Genomic DNA, 21210 nt, shown 5'->3' with positions numbered 1-21210 from the left:
CCTTGCGTCGCCGAACCTCGTGGGGGTATTAGGGTCCGTTTAGGGCCAAAACCCTAAACCTGCAAAAATACACAGCAGGCTGTAATTTACTGTTTCGGGCTCCGTTTCGCGTGCCGGTCGCATCCGTAGCAAGTCCTCGAGCTCCCGCACCTGTAGGGCTACTTGCCCTTTGAATCGGACGAGATTTCGAACGTGAAACCTCTCCGAATCACCTCTACCTGCGGGGGATTAGCCGCTAGCTAATCCAGTACCTGTGCAAGAGGCTCTTGCCTTGGCAATCGCGTATGAACCCACACAACTGTACATTGGTCAATTGTAAAGCCCACTAGAGGGGCATAACATACTGCCAAAGGGGAGAGAGAGGGAAATGCATAGCGTGCAGGGCATCACTCCTGGCACCGCACTGTGCATAAGAGGGAAAGCAAGCACTCCATAGCTCTTAACCTGTGACAAAATCTGAAAATGAGCCTCTCCCAGCTTAAAATTCAGCGCCCCCTTCTCTTGCATGAGGAAAGTGCACCAGAAGGTGCCACTTGGCACATTTATAAGCATTTTCCCGTTTCGGGGTTGCCGCCTAAAAATCTCCCAACCGGTTGCCCAGTTGACTTCACGGCAGAGTAAGAAAATGTTCCCTTTGTCATTCCGGAGGTAATGACGCCAACACATTTTCAGGTCCCAAAATAGCAGTTCCCTAAATTTTAGGAGATGCTGCCATTGTATCTTTCTAGGTCATCCGACCCTCTTTGTACACTACGGCCACATCCAGAACTGAAATGTAGCCTCTGTAGCAAAGGATTCCAATTTGGCTAGTCAATAACCCCACTTTGGCTAACCATAGTCCTTGTCCAATTTTTGTGCTCTCTTGCCCTCAGGCCTGGACTCCCTCTGGACAGTTCCACAGTAGCTATGCAATGCAGGGCGGGCAGATTTCCCGAGGGGTGTTTCCAAAAAGTGAAAGTAAATAGATAATAAGAAAGAAATCAACAAAAAGAATAGATAGTAGTCACACGCTGGTGACATACCCCCCTCTTGAAATCTCAAACGTCCTCGTTTGCATCTATGTCGTACATGCTCACGGTCGACACTGATGTATTCAACACCTGTCGACACATGTACAACACATACATGCTCATTGTCAACCCTGGTGTGTTCAACACCTCGTCGACACATGTATTGCCTGCGTGTGAACCCTGTCCCAATGACATAGTGGTAGCTTCGCACTCTGCCATTGCTTTGAGTCACTAACTTTCCAATGACAAAATGGTAGCTGCACATTTTGCCACTGTCTTATAGTACACGTTGGATCCCGTAACACTTTCGAGCATACCCAAACCGACAGTTTAAGAATGCAGTTACACATGTACTCTTTAATAGAAGCAATTACTGTATCCTTGACAAACTGACAAGAAATACTCAGTTCTATAGCACTAACCAAACTTTTGGACATTCCATAAGAGCAATTGCCAAACTGACAATCTGTACAGCTCTAACATTCATGTAACAGGTATTTCATTTGAGCTCATTTCTTTCAGAAGCCATTGTCACACTGACAATCCATGTAGCTTTGAAACTCAAGGGGTGAAGGTAGGTTGCAAACCGAAGGCTTCAACGTAAAGTGATAACACAGTTGGTGACTCTGCAAGTTCACCTTCTTCCATCCACTTAGCATCCATTGGTGGATAGTTTCTGAACTTTACCAAGTAACGCCTAGCAACCTTGCCTTTCACTTTCCTTTCTTTGTGTGCCAAAATCTGTTCAGGGACCAAGATCTCGTCAAGTTCCTCGACTTCCGGCTGATCTTCAACTGGCATATCTCCTGGCACATTGCCCACATAGGGTCTGAGAATACTCACATGAAACGCATTGTGAATCTTCAAAGTGTCAAGCAATTTCAGCCTATATGCAACATCACTGATTATGTCGCATAATTGAAAAGGCCCATAGTAACGCATGCTGAGCTCTGGAAACAGTCTTTCCTTGCCCTTCATCTTCTTTAACCTTGCCTTTTCAAAGCGCAGAAGCACCCAATCACCCAGTGAATATACCACTTCACGACGGTGACGATCAGCTGCTTTCTTTTGCTTTGCCTGAGTCTTCTCTAAGGCCACTTTGACCTTCTTGTATATTTCATCCATGTCCTGAACATACTTATCTGCTTCAAATATCTTGTCCTTTGTGTCCAGTATGGGAGGGACTTTCTTGCCACCTTCAACTATCTCAAAAGGTGCCTTGCCAGTTGATGAATGCACTGTATTATTGTATGCATACTCCACCAATGGCAAATACTGCTCCCACTTTCCTTTATGCTCTTACACATAACACTTCAGCAGATCTAGGACAGTAGAATTGGTATTCTTGTTCAGTGCACGGTAGTCTATGCACATACGCCATGAGCCATCCTTTTTCTGCACCAACAACAGTGGAGAACAGAATGGAGATGAACTGGGCTCAATCAGCCCATTTTCTAACAGCTCCTGTACTTGGCCCATTATCTCTTTCTACTGAGCCGCCCTAACCCTGTACGGAGGCTTATTTGGTGGGCTACTGCCTAGCACCAAATCTATCGCATCGTCCTCGGGTCTCTCTGGCGGTAATTGAGACGGTAATGAATCGGAAAAACAGTCACTATACTGTTGTAAAAACATTGACCTTTCTTTATCTGGCACAGATAAATTTGATTCATCACAATCTGACACTTCACGTGCAAAAACCAAGTACGCAGAAAGATGCTTTTTCATTACAGAAGTAATAGCTGAAGCTGATACAGTGGGAATAGACTCCCCTTTAAGCTTTACATCAAGAATGTGAGTTTTTCCCCTGCTCTGTACAGTGATCTTTTTGTTGTAGGCATCCATGATTCCATGTACACGAAACAACCAAGGAATAATGTCACCAGCGTGTGACTACTATCTATCCTTTTTGTTGATTTCTTTCTTATTATCTATTTACTTTCACTTTTCGGAAACACCCCTTGGGAAATCTAACTGCCCTACATTGCATAGCTAGTGTGGAACTGTCCAGAGGGAGTCCAGGCCTGAGGGCAAGAGAGCACTAAGGTTGGACAAGGACTATATGGTTAGCCAAAGTGGGGTCATTGACTAGCCAAATTGGAATCCTTTGCTACAGAGGCTACATTTCAGTTCTGGATGTGGCCGCAGTGTACAAAGAGGGTCGGATGACCTAGAAAGATACAATGACAGCATCTCCTAAAATTTAGGGAACTGCTATTTTGGGACCTGAAAATGTGTTGGCGTCATTACCTCCGGAATGACAAAAGAAACATTTTCTTACTCTGCCGTGAAGTCAACTGGGCAACCGGTTGGGAGATTTTTAGGCGGCAACCCCGAAACGGGAAAATGCTTATAAATGTGCCAAGTGGCACCTTCTGGTGCACTTTCCTCATGCAAGAGAAGGGGGCGCTGAATTTTAAGCTGGGAGAGGCTCATTTTCAGATTTTGTCACAGGTTAACAGCTATGGAGTGCTTGCTTTCCCTCTTATACACAGTGCGGTGCCAGGAGTGATGCCCTGCACGCTACGCACTGCCCTCTCTCTCCCCTTTGGCAATATGTTATGCCCCACTAGTGGGCTTTTCAATTGACCAATGTACAGTTGTGTGGGTTCATGCGCGATTGCCGAGGCAAGAGCCTCTTGCACAGGTACTGGATTAGCTAGCGGCTAATCCCCCGCAGGTACAGGTGATTCGGAGAGGTTTCACGCTCGAAATCTCGTTCGATTCAAAGGGCAAGTAGCCCTACAGGTGCGGGAGCTCGAGGACTTGCTACGGATGCGACCGGCACGCGAAACAGAGCCCGAAACAGTAAATTACAGCCTGCTGTGTATTTTTGCAGGTTTAGGGTTTTGACCCTAAACGGACCCTAATACCCCCACGAAGTTTCGGGACGCAAGGGGACCGTTGTACAGGCGATCTGGCGCATTTTCAGGGCTGAAAACAGAGAATTCAGCGTGCTGCAGATTCTCGCCAGGTTTTGCAAAGTGCCCGTATGCGTTGGGAAAGTCAGTCAATGCATGGGAATATTGATTGTGGAGGGTCCTAGTACAGTTATGCTGCCGAAATCGGACCGGAACACTTGAAATTCAGCCAAGTGTGTGCGGGGCAGCTTGTAGGGATCCACAGCGTTTATTCCCTCTTTTAAACAATAAAGAAATACCGAAAGGGGCGCCTAAGTTAGGGGCCAATCTGGTGTCGGTCTACTCATACAGGTGCAATCTAGCAGCCTGTATCCCTCTCCCCTTTGTTGTGTCTTGAAAGTACAGGTAAAGTGGACGACAAATTAAATGGGTGAAAGCTAAATCAAGGTTTAAAGTAAAGTCTACCGCCCTTTTTGGATTGAACAGGCCGTTTTCATGGTTCCATGGCCGGGATTAAATCACTTTTTCCCATAGAAGTGAGCCTTGGTCAGTTCGGGCTTGAAGACACAGGGGATCATAGACCAGACACAGGGAATTGCAATTATGGCTGACAAACCAGATGATGTGACTGAAGAGGTTTCCTCTTCACAAGGTCAACAGACACATGAAGTGGGTGAGTCCTCAAGACCACCACAGACGGATGATGATATATTCAGAACCCAGTTGGCTACTGCTGTGGCTATGTTCACACAAGTAATGCAGAACCCGAGGTTTTTAGCCTTTCTGCAACCTCCTGTTCCGTCTCAGTAAGTTGGGTCACTGGATCATATTCAAAAGCCTGTTAAGGCTCAAGCACATGTGATTCATACTGCACAGTCAATGGAAACACCTGTACACTTGACGAAGAACATGCAGTGTCCACAACCTGTGCCTAAGGTGCAAGAACAGGTGGCTGAGATGCCAGTCTTTCAAGCTGTACCAGTCCAGCCCGCCACCTTTCAGCAGACTATAGTTGGTTCTAATGGGTAGGGAAGCAACCTACAGGCTATGCAACAGGTGTTCCCACCACCTTCAGTACACCTTGGCTATTTTGGAGGTGGATCGGTATTCCAGAGCATGGCTGGTCATGCACCTGGAAATCAATTTTACACGCCAGGAACATTGTTCGGGAGTGCTCAAACGATGATGCCTAACCCCATGTATGGTGTCACAGGCATGCTACCAGGGTTTCAAAGCACTCAGGGCCAATTTGGGATGCCACAGGCAAATTTTGGTATGGCTGGAATTACAAATCAGCAGCCAAATATGGCATTTCCAGGTCAAGTTAATAGCGGCCAAGGAACACAGATGAACCCTAATAGTGTTCCCATGTTTCAATCACTTCCATATGACAATTTAACGCCGCTGGAGAGGCCAACTCCGTACAAAGAAGGTGGCAAAGGTGTGACTTTCAAGACCTTTACAGGATTTGATGACAGGAAGAAGGCTCTCTCATTCCTCCAGCAGTTTGACAAAGCCTATGCAGGGGGAAACTTTACGGAGGCTTCAAAGGTCCGCAAGGCAGCCACTTTCTTGACAGGGAATGCGGGACAATGGTGGACAACTTTATTGCTTCAAGGGCAAGCTCCGTCCACATGGATTTACTTCAAGCAACTTTTTGCAGCAACATGGTTATCTGATGACTTTGAAGCAAATGTCATGACAGAATGGCACCAGCTTAATACTACCACTTGCAAGAATCTGGATGATTACAATCAGAAGTTCTGGAAAGCTCTACTTCCAGTAACTTCCTATAGGTTTGTGCCATTGATAGAACAGATTGAAAAATACTGTTGTGGCCTACCCAAAGGATTGAGAAAATACTGCACGAAGACCAAAGTCACTACTGTGACGCAGCTCATCGAGGTAGCAAACACTGGCAATGGTTTGCTCAAGGGAGAAGATTGTGAATTCAATACTGGCGTCAAGGAAGGATCAGCCAAGAAAAATTCAGCGAAGAAGTATGTTCCCAAGGAGGCTCCGAAAGTGACTCAAGAGCCAGCCAACGCAGGGAAAGACAAAGCTACGGCTGAATAAGAAAAGGGACCAGCGAAGAAATGGAAAAGACGTTTTCCGCGCAAGTCGGAAGAGCAAAAGAAGGTCCTGAGGGCAGAGAACAAATGCTTTATCTGTGAGCAGGCTAGCCACATTGCTTACAATTGTCCTAGAAAGAAAAGGCCAACTGATTCTGAAGATAAGGAAGACAAGAAAGGAAAGAAGCCCATGGCTGGTCTAGTGCCAGATATGGTGGGCGACAAGCCAAATTCAGATGCAAGTGAGCTTTGCAGAGCATGGGGAAAGGTCAGGGATCAAAAAGTGCTTATCTTCTTTGATCCAGGTGCCAAAGCCAACTTCATTTCCCCAGAATTGGCTTCAAAGTTAGGAATCAGACCTGAAGAGACGGGGTATACAGCAGAGGCAGCTTTGGCATGTCCTGGCCATACAGAGGCTATGACACCCATCATCGGAAAGTTGCGCCTACATATCCAGTCCTATGTAGATGCTGAAGAATTTTACATCATGCCACTGGATGGATGTGATGTGTTGTTAGGTATTCCTTGGTTATTTCGTGTACAGGGAATCATGGATGCCTACAACAAAAAGATCACTGTACAGAGCAGCGGAAAAACTCACATCCTAGATGTAAACCTTAAAGGGGAGTCTATTCCCACTATATCAGCTTCTGCTATTACTTCTGTAATGAAAAAGCATCTTTCTGCGTACTTGGTTTTTGCACGTGAAGTGTCAGATTGTGATGAATCAAATTTATCTGTGCTAGATAAAGAAAGGTCAATGTTTTTACAACAGTATAGTGACTGTTTTTCCGATTAATTACCGTCTCAATTACCGCCAGAGAGACCCGAGGACCATGCGATAGATTTGGTGTCAGGCAGTAGCCCACCAAATAAGCCTCCGTACCGGGTTAGTGCGGCTCAACAGAAAGATATAATGGGCCAAGTACAGGAGCTGTTAGAAAAGGGGCTGATTCAGCCCAGTTCATCTCCATTCTGTTCTCCAGTGTTGTTGGTGCAGAAGAAGGATGGCTCATGGCGTATGTGCATACACTATCGTGCACTGAACAAAAGTACCATCAAGAATAGGTTCCCTATACCTAGAATTGATGATATTATGGACAAATTAGAAGGAGCAGCTATGTTTAGCAGGATAGATCTAAAGAGTGGGTACCATCAGATCCGCATTAGATCAGAGGATGTGCACAAGACTGCTTTTAGAACGACCTTTGGCCTTTACGAATTTTTAGTGATGCCCTTTGGTCTCACAAATGCTCCTGCTACGTTCAATAGGATGATGGACAGAATTTTCCATCCACACCAGCAGTTTGTTGGTACATTCTTTGATGACATGATAGTCTACTCAAAGAATGAAGAGGAGCATAGGCATCATTTGGCCATTGTGTTCGAAGAGCTACGCAGTCATAGGTATCTCATCAATGCAAAGAAAAGTGATTTTTTTCTGGAAGAGATTCACTTTCTGGGACACATTGTCTCAAAGGATGGTGTCAAAATGGATCCTGCAAAAGTTGAAGCGATCAAGTCATGGCCAAATTTGAGGATGGTGCACGATGTCCGAAGTTTCTTGGGACTATGCTCCTATTACAGACGGTTTATCCGAAATTTCGTTGAGATTGCTTCACCTTTACATGCTCTTCAAAAGAAGGCAGTCACCTTTAGATGGACACAGAAAGAGATTTCAGCTTTTAATCTCTTAAAGGAAAAGATGACTTCAGATCCAGTCATTGTGTTGCCAGATCTTAGGAAGTCATTTGTGGTCCAGTGTGATGCCTGTGGTAGTAGCATTGGTGCAGTGCTAATGCAAGATGGCAAGGTAGTAGCCTATGAGAGCAAAATTTTGCAAGGGCCAGAGATGACCATGCAGGTCTATAAGAAAGAGTTACTGGTTGTGATTCATGCGCTCTTAAGTTTGAAACACTACCTGCTAGGTGCAGATTTCGTTGTCCAAACGGACCATCAGACCTTGCGATACTTCCTGACACAGACAAAGTTATCTGAGAAGCATATGCGATGGGCAAATATTTTGTCCATGTTCCATTTTCAGATTGTGCATGTGGTGTGGGGGAGAAGGAGAGAGAGCCCACTTGCTGTTCTATGCAATGAGAGTGAAGGAGAAGGGAGAGTGGCGCACAAGAAGCTTGCGCAGGGAAAACGTGAGAGAGAGAGAGAGCTCGTTGAATTTTTGGGAAAAGCCACGCTATATTTCTTTTGGGCTTCACATTTGAGTATATGAGTAAGTGACTAGGGGGCCATTTACACTTGGGCCCCCTCACTTATAAGTCTTTTTAACTTATAAGTACAAGGCACTTAGGCCTTTATTCCCTAACAACCTCCCACCTAAAGGCAATGTACCTTGGGAGATCAAAGAATCAGCTAACTATGATACAACAGCTGATCATGCACTTACTCATCCAACACCCATCATCTGACGGCAATATGCAAACCGCTCTGCTGGAAGACTCTTGGTCAAAAGATCTGCAGGATTGTCATCTGTGTGCACCTTGACAAGTGTAATGCTCTTGTCATCAAGCACACTCCTGATAAAATGATACTTCACCTCTATGTGCTTTGTCTTGGCATGAAAAACAGGATTCCTTGCAAGCATAATAGCACTTTGACTATCACAGTGTAGCACAGGAACCGGTGACTTAATGCCAAGCTCTTCTACCAAACGCATGAGCCACAAAGCTTCTTTGCATGCCTCAGTGGCAGCCACATACTCAGCCTCAGTGGTAGACAAAGCAACACATTTTTGCAGTCTAGAAATCCAAGAAACTGCACCTCCTGTGAATGTAAACACATATCCAGAGGTAGACTTCCTGCAATCTGGATGTCCAGCAAAATCTGCATCTGTAAAGCCATGCACAGATGTCTCACTCTTCCCAAAACAAATGCACAAGTCTTTAGTGCCTTTCAAGTATCTCAAGATACACTTCACTGCTTCCCAATGCTTTTTGCCAGGATTGCTCATGTACCTGCTTACCACTCCCACCGCAAATGCAATGTCCGGACGTGTAGCAACCATAGCATACATCAAACTGCCGACGGCTGATGCATAAGGAATCTTGGCCATTTCAGCCCGCATATCATCTGTGTTTGGGCAGTCATGTGCAGTCAGTTTTACATATGGTGGCAGCGGAGTACCAAGTGCCTTTCCCCCATCCATATGAAAACGATGTAGCACCTTATTAACATAATCTCGTTGAGATAGATACAGACGCCTGTTGAGTCTATCTTGAGAGATAAGCATGCCCAAAATATGATTAGCATTACCAAGATCCTTCATGTCAAAGCGATTCTTTAAGCTTTGCTGTAGTGCATCCAACTCCGTAACATTGTTACCCGCAATAAGCATGTCATCAACATACAAAATCAGCAATAGAAGAGATCCATCACTTGCCGTTTTGATATACAAACAGTGATCAGAATTACTTCTTTTGTATCCTTGAGACCTCATGAATGTATCAAACTTGTGATACCATGCACGGGGAGACTGTTTCAAACCATACAAGCTCTTCAAGAGTCTACATACTTTCTTCTCTTGCCCCTTTGACACAAAACCTTCTGGCTGCATCATATAGATCATCTCAAGCAAATCGCCATGCAAAAACGCTGTTTTGACATCCATTTGCTTTAACTCCATATCTTCAGAAGCAACCAGGCCTAAAACAAGACGTAATGTGGCAAGCTTTACAACAGGAGAAAAAATCTCATCAAAATCCACACCATGCTTTTGCTTGTACCCTTTAGCAACCAAACGTGCCTTGTACTTAGCAGAAGCATCAGATGTGACCTTGGTCTTGTAAACCCATTTACATGGTAGAGCCTTATGCCCTTTAGGCAAATCAACCAAGTCCCATGTATGGTTTTTCTCCAAAGACTGCATTTCCGAAACCATTGCTTTAAACCATTTCTTACTGTCTTCCCGTTGCATAGCCTCTTTATAGCAAGACGGCTCACCACAATCAGTAAGCATGACATAGTCCAAAGACGGTTCATATCTATCGGGGGGCCTTGTCACCCGAGTAGACCTACGCACCCAATGATCCATAACAGGTGGATTTTCAGCCTGTAAACCATCAAAAACAGCAGGCTGTTCAGCCGGTTGCATCGCAACAACGGGCGGTCTAGGAGCATCAACCTGTTCCCCTACCTGTGGTGCTCAATGGCAACTTGTTGAGGCTGATTTTCAGCAGCTAATGGCTGATTTTCAGCACCATTTTCAGCATGTAAAGGCTGCTGAACATTGGGCCTTCTTGGCTGTCCATATGTAACATCTTCACGAAAAACAACCCGACGCACTTCCTCGACCTTTGTGGGCTGTTTGTGCATGCAATTCTCATTGAAGATGACATCATTGCTGCGTATGATTTTCCGTAATGCGGGATCCCATAATCTATACCCCATTTCACCATCCTCACCATATCCTAGGAAAATGCATTTATGAGACTTTGGTTCTAGTTTGGTGCGCAGTTCACTCCGGATGTGAACATAGGCCTCACAACCAAACACTCTTAAATGTGCATATGAGGGTGGCTTGCCAGACCACACCTCCTCAGGCACCTTTCCACCCAAAGCCTTGCTAGGTGAGCGATTAATCAAGTGAATAGCTGTTTGCACAGCTTCTGCCCAAAAACCATGAGGTAATGCAGCATGTGACAGCATACTCCGAACTTTCTCTTGGATAGTCCGGTTCAACCTCTCTGCAACTCCATTCTGAGAGGGATTAAAAGGAGCCGTGAGCTCTCTTTTAATACCTTTAGTAGCACAAAAGTCAATAAATGCTTTTGATACATACTCCCCCCCATTGTCTAAGCGCAAAGACCTAAGCTTCTTGTCAGTTTGATTCTCAACAAACGCAAGAAACTTCTTGAAAGTATCCAAAACTTCGCTTTTAGCACGTATTGGATACACCCACACCTTACGTGTAGCATCATCGATAAACGAGACAAAATATTTCTTTCCCCCTAAGGACAACTGTGGCATTTCACATACATCGGAATGCACTAAGTCTAACCTGTCAGACTTCAAAGAAAGTGACCTTTTGTGCGGTGTTTGACTGTGCTTACCATAAATACAGTGCTCACAATGAGAAAAATCAGCATATCTTTAACACGGCAAATAACCACAACAAGATAGAGTTTCCATTCCTCTTTTACTCATATGTCCCAATCGGCCATGCCACAAAGAGACACTTGGCTGCTCGGTTACGGCGACAACATGGTCACGCACACTAGATACATGCAAAGGATACAAATTGTCCGATTTACAACCCTTGGCTACAATCCGGACCCCTTTACAAATTTTCCACTTGCTATCACCAAAAGTGGTGTGATAGCCTGCATCATCTAGCTGCCCTGTACTAATCAAACTCTTCTTGAGTTGTGGCACATGACGCACTTTGTACAAAACAAAAGTCATACCATCAGCAAAGGAAAACTGGACACTGCCAATACCTGCAATGTCACAGTGCTCTTCTTGCCATTTCCCTTGTCCTTTGCATCAGTTTCAGCACCCTTGTTCTTCTCTTTCTTCCACTCATAGCATTCCCGTTTATAATGCCCTTTCTTTCCACAATGATGACACACAACATCTTTCCTACGAGATTTGCTGCGTGCCCTGTCCTTACTGTCAGATTTCTCCCTCTGTTGAGACCTGCCTCTCAAGTGCAATGCATTAGAAGACCCACCTGTGGTGTTCTTCCTGTTGATCTCTTCCATCAAGAGAGAACTCTCTACATCTGCATACTTAAGTGACGCACTTGAGTTACTAAGAGCTGTCCGGAATACATCCCAACTCTAGGGCAATGTGCATAGCAGAAAAGTAGCTTTGAACTCCTCATCAATCGTGAATTTCAGCTCTGTCAGTTGACTGAAAATAGAATTGAATTCATTGAGGGGCACCGACATGTGCGTGCCCTCCTTCATGCGGAGATCCATAAGCTTCTTAAGCCAATACACTTTACTGGCAGCACTCTGCTGTGCATACAACTCGTCTAAACGCTTCCACATGCCCCATGCTGTCTGCTCATTCTCTACATTGAAGAGTAAATTGTCAGACACCGAAAGCATGATCGTGGAACGAGCCAACTCGTCCACTTCTTCCCATTCTTCAACCTCCATATCAACCGGTTTCACACCCTGTAATTTAATAGGTTTCGCCTGTTTCTTCTGCAACATCACATTATAACATTGCTTCTTCCATATAGCAAAGTTATGGGCGCCTTCAAGCTTGCGAATGTGCAACAAATTGCCACTTTCACTGCTAGAAGCCATTCTGAGTGATTGCAAACACTTAAACCCTGTTTTGCCGACCTAAACACGCCCAAATGTATGCAATCGGGCAAAAAACAGCTTGCTGTTACAGAAAAACCCTTACCAAAAGGTTTTACGCGAAATCACCCCAAAACCGCGTTCATTCACTGCCAAACCCTTACCAAAGGTTTCCACAAGGTGTATACATCATTTGCATGCTGAAATTCCCTGTTTTAGGACAAAAATCAGACCTGTAAACACCTGTAAGATTGACCTGTGAGACTTGCCCTAATGAAATTGCATCAAATTGACCCCGAAATTGGTCAATTTCAGCAGAAATAGGCTGCTGTTCGCCAGTTTTTCAAACCCTAATTTTGGGGAAACTGTCACCGGAGGTCGATTCTACACGGTGAGAGGATCCCTTCGCGACAGAGTTGATCGAAAACGGTTGAATATCCTTCCCGCAGCGAGCAAGAACAGAATTCTGATCTGTGTTGCGAAAATGGCTCTCTTGGAAACCCTAAAGCTCTGATACCATGTGTGGCGGAGCAGGAGAGAGAGCCCACTTGTTATCCTATGCAATGAGAGTGAAGGAGAAGAGGAGGGTGGCGCAGAAGAAGCTCACGCAGAGAAGAACGTGAGAGAGAGAGAGAGAGAGCTCGTTGAATTTTTGGGAAAAGCCACGCTATATTTCTTTTGGGCTTCACATTTGAGTATATGAGTAAGTGACTAGGGGGCCATTCACACTTGGGCCCCCTCACTTATAAGTCTTTTTAACTTATAAGTTATAAGTACAAGGCACTTAGGCCTTTATTCCCTAACATGTGGAAGGCAAGAATAACGTTGTGGCTGATGCATTGTCAAGGAAGCCACAAATTTCAGCTGTGTCAATTCCTTATCATCATGAGCTTGATGATATGAGGGAACAATATGCAAATGATGAAGATTTTGCAAGGGTCTTCGAGCAGCTAATGGATGGACAACATCATGAACACTATATTCTTAAAGACGGGTTCATGATGATGCATGGCAGATTGTGTGTCACAAAGCCATTGCGACGCAAACTTATGGAAGAGAGTCATGTCCCACCGTATGCAGGGCATCGTGGTATGGATGCTACAGTTAGAGCGGTTGAGACATTCTTCTATTGGCATACATTGAGAAGGGATGTAGATGCCTTTGTGCGAGAATGCCTAATTTGCCAAAAGGTCAAGTTTGACAGGCAAAAGGCACCAGGGTTATTGCAACCACTACCTATTCCAGATAAACCATGGGAAAGTATTGCTATGGATTTTACCTTTGATCTTCCGAGAACGCAGACAAGAAACGATGGTATTTGGACCATTATTTGCAGATTCAGCAAACAGGCTCATTTTATTCCTGTCAGGAAGAAGATAAAGCCAGATCAGATGGCACGCTTGTTTATGAGCAATATTTTCAAGTTTCATGGCATGCCACAGTCGATTGTTAGCGACCGTGATCTACGAATGACAAGTTTGTTCTGGAGAGGCTTGTTTGAGAATATAGGCACAACGCTCAAATTCTCTTCGTCATTTCATCCTCAAACAGATGGGCAATCAGAAGAGGCAAATTCTACTGTCCTAGATCTGCTGAAGTGTTATGTGTAAGAGCATAAAGGAAAGTGGGAGCAGTATTTGCCATTGGTGGAGTATGCATACAATAATACAGTGCATTCATCAACTGGCAAGGCACCTTTTGAGATAGTTGAAGGTGGCAAGAAAGTCCCTCCCATACTGCACACAAAGGACAAGATATTTGAAGCAGATAAGTATGTTCAGGACATGGATGAAATATACAAGAAGGTCAAAGTGGCCTTAGAGAAGACTCAGGCAAAGCAAAAGAAAGCAGCTGATCGTCACCGTCGTGAAGTGGTATATTCACTGGGTGATTGGGTGCTTCTGCGCTTTGAAAAGGCAAGGTTAAAGAAGATGAAGGGCAAGGAAAGACTGTTTCCAGAGCTCAGCATGCGTTACTATGGGCCTTTTCAATTATGCGACATAATCAGTGATGTTGCATATAGGCTGAAATTGCTTGACACTTTGAAGATTCACAATGCGTTTCATGTGAGTATTCTCAGACCCTATGTGGGCAATGTGCCAGGAGATATGCCAGTTGAAGATCAGCCGGAAGTCGAGGAACTTGACGAGATCTTGGTCCCTGAACAGATTTTGGCACACAAAGAAAGGAAAGTGAAAGGCAAGGTTGCTAGGCGTTACTTGGTAAAGTTCAGAAACTATCCACCAATGGATGCTAAGTGGATGGAAGAAGGTGAACTTGCAGAGTCACCAACTGTGTTATCACTTTACCTTGAAGCCTTCGGTTTGCAACTTACCTTCACCCCTTGAGTTTCAAAGCTACATGGATTGTCAGTGTGACAATGGCTTCTGAAAGAAATGAGCTCAAATGAAATACCTGTTACATGAATGTTAGAGCTGTACAGATTGTCAGTTTGGCAATTGCTCTTATGGAATGTCCAAAAGTTTGGTTAGTGCTATAGAACTGAGTATTTCTTGTCAGTTTGTCAAGGATACAGTAATTGCTTCTATTAAAGAGTACATGTGTAACTGCATTCTTAAACTGTCGGTTTGGGTATGCTCGAAAGTGTTACGGGATCCAACGTGTACTATAAGACAGTGGCAAAATGTGCAGCTACCATTTTGTCATTGGAAAGTTAGTGACTCAAAGCAATGGCAGAGTGCGAAGCTACCACTATGTCATTGGGACAGGGTTCACACGCAGGCAATACATGTGTCGACGAGGTGTTGAACACACCAGGGTTGACAATGAGCATGTATGTGTTGTACATGTGTCGACAGGTGTTGAATACATCAGTGTCGACCGTGAGCATGTACGACATAGATGCAAACGAGGACGTTTGAGATTTCAAGAGGGGGGTATGTCACCAGCGTGTGACTACTATCTATTCTTTTTGTTGATTTCTTTCTTATTATCTATTTACTTTCACTTTTTGGAAACACCCCTCGGGAAATCTGCCCGCCCTGCATTGCATAGCTACTGTGGAACTGTCCAGAGGGAGTCCAGGCCTGAGGGCAAGAGAGCACAAAAATTGGACAAGGACTATGGTTAGCCAAAGTGGGGTTATTGACTAGCCAAATTGGAATCCTTTGCTACAGAGGCTACATTTCAGTTCTGGATGTGGCCGTAGTGTACAAAGAGGGTCGGATGACCTAGAAAGATACAATGGCAGCATCTCCTAAAATTTAGGGAACTGCTATTTTGGGACCTGAAAATGTGTTGGCGTCATTACCTCCGGAATGACAAAGGGAACATTTTCTTACTCTGCCGTGAAGTCAACTGGGCAACCGGTTGGGAGATTTTTAGGCGGCAACCCCGAAACGCGAAAATGCTTATAAATGTGCCAACTGGCACCTTCTGGTGCACTTTCCTCATGCAAGAGAAGGGGGCGCTGAATTTTAAGCTGGGAGAGGCTCATTTTCAGATTTTGTCACAGGTTAAGAGCTATGGAGTGCTTGCTTTCCCTCTTATGCACAGTGCGGTGCCAGGAGTGATGCCCTGCACGCTATGCATTTCCCTCTCTCTCCCCTTTGGCAGTATGTTATGCCCCTCTAGTGGGCTTTACAATTGACCAATGTACAGTTGTGTGGGTTCATACGCGATTGCCAAGGCAAGAGCCTCTTGCACAGGTACTGGATTAGCTAGCGGCTAATCCCCCGCAGGTAGAGGTGATTCGGAGAGGTTTCACGTTCGAAATCTCGTCCGATTCAAAGGGCAAGTAGCCCTACAGGTGCGGGAGCTCGAGGACTTGCTACGGATGCGACCGGCACGCGAAACGGAGCCCGAAACAGTAAATTACAGCCTGCTGTGTATTTTTGCAGGTTTAGGGTTTTGACCCTAAACGGACCCTAATACCCCCACGAGGTTCGGCGACGCAAGGGGACCGCTGTACAGGCGATCTGGCGCATTTTCAGGGCTGAAAACAGAGAATTCAGCGTGCTGCAGATTCTCGCCAGGTTTTGCAAAGTGCCCGTATGCGTCGGGAAAGTCAGTCAATGCGTGGGAATACTGACTGTGAAGTGTCCTAGTACAGTTATGCTGCCGAAATCAGGCCGGAACAGTGGAAATTCAGCCGAGTTTGTGCGGGGCAGCTTGTAGGGATCCACAGCGTTTATTCCCTCTTTTGAACAATAAAGAAATACCGAAAGGGGCGCCTAAGTTAGGGGCCAATCTGGTGTCGGTCTACTCATACAGGTGCAATCTAGCAGCCTATATCCCTCTCCCCTTTGTCGTGTCTTGAAAGTACAGGTAAAGTGGACAACAAATTAAATGGGTGAAAGCTAAATCAAGGTTTGAAGTAAAGTCTACCGCCTTTTTGGATTGAACAGGCCGGTTTCAAATACCTAGCAACACATCACATCCGTGCAGTGGCATGATGTAAAATTCTTCAGCATCTACATAGGACTGGATATGTAGGCGCAATTTTCCAATGATGGGTGTCACAGCCTCTGTATGGCCAGGACATGCCAAACCTGCCTCTGCTGTATACCCCATCTCTTCAGGTCTGATTCCCAACTTTGAAGCCAATTCTAGGAAATGAAGTTGGCTTTGGCACCTAGATCAAAGAAAATAAGCACTCTTTGATCCCTGACCTTTTCCCATGCTCTGCAAAGCTCACTTGCATCTGAATTTGGCTTGTTGCCCACCATATCTGGCACTAAACCAGCCATGGGCTTCTTTCCTTTCTTGTCCTCCTTGTCTTAAGAATCAGCTGGCCTTTTCTTTGTAGGACAATTGTAAGCAATGTGGCCAGGCTGCTCACAGATGAAGCATTTGTTCTCTGACCTCAGGACCTTCTTTTGCTCTTCCGACTTGCGAGGAAAACATCTTTTCCATTTCTTCGCTGGTCCCTTTTCAAATTCAGCCGAAGCTTTGCCTTTCCTTGCGTTGGCTGGCTCCTGAGTCACTTTAGGAACCTCCTTGGAAACATACTTCTTCGCTGAATTTTTCTTGGCTGATCCTTCCTTGACGCCAATATTAAATTCACAATCTTCTCCCTTGAGCAAACCATTGCCAGTGTTTGCTACCTCAATGAGCTGCGTCAAAGTAGTGACTTTTGTCTTCGTACAGTACTTTCTCAATCCTTTAGGTAGGCCACAACAGTATTTTTCAATCTGTTCTGTCAATGGCACAAACCTATAGGAAGTTACTGGAAGTAGAGCTTTCCAAAACTTCCAATTGTAATCATCCAGATTCTTGCAAGTAGCAACATTAAGCTGGTGCCATTCTGTCATGACATCTGCTTCAAAGTCATCAGATAACCATGCTGCTGCAAAAATCTGCTTGAAGTAAATCCATGTGCACGGAGCTTGCCCTTGAAGCAATAAAGTTGTCCACCATTGTCTCGCATTCCCTGTCAAGAAAGTGGCTGCCTTACGGACCTTTGAAGCCTCTGTAAAGTTTCCCCCTGCATAGGCCTTATCAAACTGCTGGAGGAATGAGAGAGCCTTCTTCCTGTCATCAAACCCTGTAAAGGTCATGAAAGACACACCTTTGCCACCTTCTTTGTACGGAGTTGGCCTCTCCAGCGGCGTTAAATTGTCATATGGAAGTGATTGAAACATGGGAACACTATTAGGGTTCATCTGTGTTCCTTGGCCGCTATTAACTTGACCTGGAAATGCCATATTTGGCTGCTGATTTGTAATTCCAGCCATACCAAAATTTGCCTGTGGCATCCCAAATTGGCCCTGAGTGCTTTGAAACCCTGGTAGCATGCCTGTGACACCATACATGGGGTTAGGCATCATCGTTTGAGCACTCCCGAACAATGTTCCTGGCGTGTAAAATTGATTTCCAGGTGCATGACCAGCCATGCTCTGGAATACCGATCCACCTCCAAAATAGCCAAGGTGTACTGAAGGTGGTGGGAACACCTGTTGCATAGCCTGTAGGTTGCTTCCCTACCCATTAGAACCAACTATAGTCTGCTGAAAGGTGGCGGGCTGGACTGGTACAGCTTGAAAGACTGGCATCTCAGCCACCTGTTCTTGCACCTTAGGCACAGGTTGTGGACACTGCATGTTCTTCGTCAAGTGTACAGGTGTTTCCATTGACTGTGCAGTATGAATCACATGTGCTTGAGCCTTAACAGGCTTTTGAATATGATCCAGTGACCCAACTTACTGAGACGGAACAGGAGGTTGCAGAAAGGCTAAAAACCTCGGGTTCTGCATTACTTGTGTGAACATAGCCACAGCAGTAGCCAACTGGGTTCTGAATATATCATCATCCGTCTGTGGTGGTCTTGAGGACTCACCCACTTCATGTGTCTGTTGACCTTGTGAAGAGGAAACCTCTTCAGTCACATCATCTGGTCTGTCAGCCATAATTGCAATTCCCTGTGTCTGGTCTATGATCCCCTGTGTCTTCAAGCCCGAACTGACCAAGGCTCACTTCTATGGGAAAAAGTGATTTAATCCCGGCCATGGAACCATGAAAACGGCCTGTTCAATCCAAAAAGGGCGGTAGACTTTACTTTAAACCTTGATTTAGCTTTCACCCATTTAATTTGTCGTCCACTTTACCTGTACTTTCAAGACACAACAAAGGGGAGAGGGATACAGGCTGCTAGATTGCACCTGTATGAGTAGACCGACACCAGATTGGCCCCTAACTTAGGCGCCCCTTTCGGTATTTCTTTATTGTTTAAAAGAGGGAATAAACGCTGTGGATCCCTACAAGCTGCCCCGCACACACTTGGCTGAATTTCAACTGTTCCGGTCCGATTTCGGCAGCATAACTGTACTAGGACCCTCCACAATCAATATTCCCATGCATTGACTGACTTTCCCAACGCATACGGGCACTTTGCAAAACCTGGCGAGAATCTGCAGCACGCTGAATTCTCTGTTTTCAGCCCTGAAAATGCGCCAGATCGCCTGTACAACGGTCCCCTTGCGTCCCGAAACTTCGTGGGGGTATTAGGGTCCGTTTAGGGTCAAAACCCTAAACCTGCAAAAATACACAGCAGGCTGTAATTTACTGTTTCGGGCTCCGTTTCGCGTGCAGGTCGCATCTGTAGCAAGTCCTCAAGCTCCCGCACCTGTAGGGCTACTTGCCCTTTGAATCGGACGATATTTCTGGCGTGAAACCTCTCCGAATTCACCTGTACCTGCGGGAGATTAGCCGCTAGCTAATCCAGTACATGTGCAAGAGGCTCTTGCCTCAGCAATCACGCATGAACCCACACAATTGTACAATGGTCAATTGAAAAGCCCACTAGAGGGGCATAACATACTGCCATAGGGGAGAGAGAGGGCAGTGCGTAGCGTGCAGGGCATCACTCCTGGCACCGCACTGTATATAGGAGGGAAAGCAAGCACTCCATAGCTCTTAACCTGTGACAAAACTGAAAATGAGGCTCTCCTAGCTTAAAATTCAGCGCCCCCTTCTCTTGCATGAGGAAAGTGCACCAGAAGGTGCCACCTGGCACATTTACAAGCATTTTCCCGTTTCGGGGTTGCCGCCTAAAAATCTCCCAACTGGTTGCCCAGTTGACTTCACGGCAGAGTAAGAAAATGTTCTCCTTGTCATTCCGAAGGTAATGACGCCAACACATTTTCAGGTCCCAAAATAGCAATTCCCTAAATTTTAGGAGATGCTGCCATTGTATCTTTCTAGGTCATCCGACCCTCTTTGTACACTGTGGCCACATCCAGAACTGAAATGTAGCCTCTATAGCAAAGGATTCGCTTTGGCTAGTCAATGACCCCACTTTGGCTAACCATAGTCCTTGTCCAACCTTAGTGCTCTCTTGCCCTCAGGCCTGGACTCCCTCTGGACAGTTCCACACTAGCTATGCAATGCAGGGCAGTTAGATTTCCCGAGGGGTGTTTCCAAAAAGTGAAAGTAAATAGATAATAAGAAAGAAATCAACAAAAAGGATAGATAGTAGTCACACGCTGGTGACATACTGAGGACACACAGGCCGGCATCTCAAGAGAGGCCAACGGTCAAACAGTTGACGATCGGCAGCAAGTGCATGGCCACCGCCGACAGGGACGAGCTCGCCACCCTACTCCCCTTGGTGGCCGACCTCCTGCAGCTTAGCAGCATTGGGTTACGACAGGGAACCATTTCAACCCCCTTCAACACGACCCCTTGAAAAGGCTCCATCCACTTCAGCTTCGCCGCCTCCCCCTCTTCCCTCAGACGCCGCCCCTCCGCCTCCTCCCTCTCCACCTTCACCCCCACCTCCCACTCATCCTCTCCCCCTGATGGGGTCCTTAGTCTCATCTCACGACCCCTCCCACACTCCTCCTCAGACGCAAGGGACTCGACACACGTCTGCAGCAGCGAGGCGTTCTCTTGGTAGTGCTTTCGCTACGAGCTACGTCGCTCGGGAGGCACAGCTCCATCTAAGGCCGCCACTTCTGGTTTACTTCTTCTTTTGCAGTAGTCCCTCGGGGTTTGACTAGCTTTGACATCCGTAGACGATGGGACTTCTTTGACTACAGCTTCACTCGATTCCTAGGTGATTCTTCTCGCAACCAGGAGGAGGCTTGCTTTCGAGTCCACGTCCTCTTTCTAATAGCTCAAGGCACTGAGGCCCTGGATACAGCGGTAGGTTTCTCCTTTCCGATGTGCGGCAGGGATCCTACAAAGTCCTTGCACACAGTTCTTGACTAGCTCCAGATCCACGCCATTGAGTTCTCACACCACACAGGGGACGTAGGGGTGACAAATCTGGTACAGACACTTTGGCCTTTACCCAAGTTTAGCGTGACACCGCCGGATGCAGCAGGTTGCAAGCACATTGTGATGCATTTGTTTATTGACACTCGGAGCCCTCCTTGCTATGTATTTGTACATAAGGATTCTTGGACAGAGGATGTAGCCCTATGGGCTGCACGCTCGGCCTCGGCTTGGGTGGGACAATCACTCCAGACGCGCTTGTCTAGAGGTCGCTCTTTTGTATCATTAAGCCTTTGTTAAATACCAAGCTCTTGTTACA

At 45.8% G+C, this 21210-nt stretch overlaps 1 protein-coding gene across 1 annotated transcript in view; it reads right to left on the bottom strand.

Annotated features, from left to right (window-relative positions):
• LOC147430912 (uncharacterized) overlaps positions 1-21210 on the bottom strand; it is a 69443-nt gene that overhangs the window by 23569 nt on the left and 24664 nt on the right. The gene's annotated exons all lie outside the window — the stretch shown is intronic.

The sequence above is a fragment of the Adiantum capillus-veneris genome, chromosome 21 (genome assembly GCF_014529385.1).
Source record: "Adiantum capillus-veneris isolate H3 chromosome 21, ASM1452938v2, whole genome shotgun sequence".
Classification (NCBI taxonomy): domain Eukaryota; kingdom Viridiplantae; phylum Streptophyta; class Polypodiopsida; order Polypodiales; family Pteridaceae; genus Adiantum; species Adiantum capillus-veneris.
Note: the sequence above shows the minus strand (reverse complement) of the source record. Positions and strands in the feature narration are given on the sequence as shown.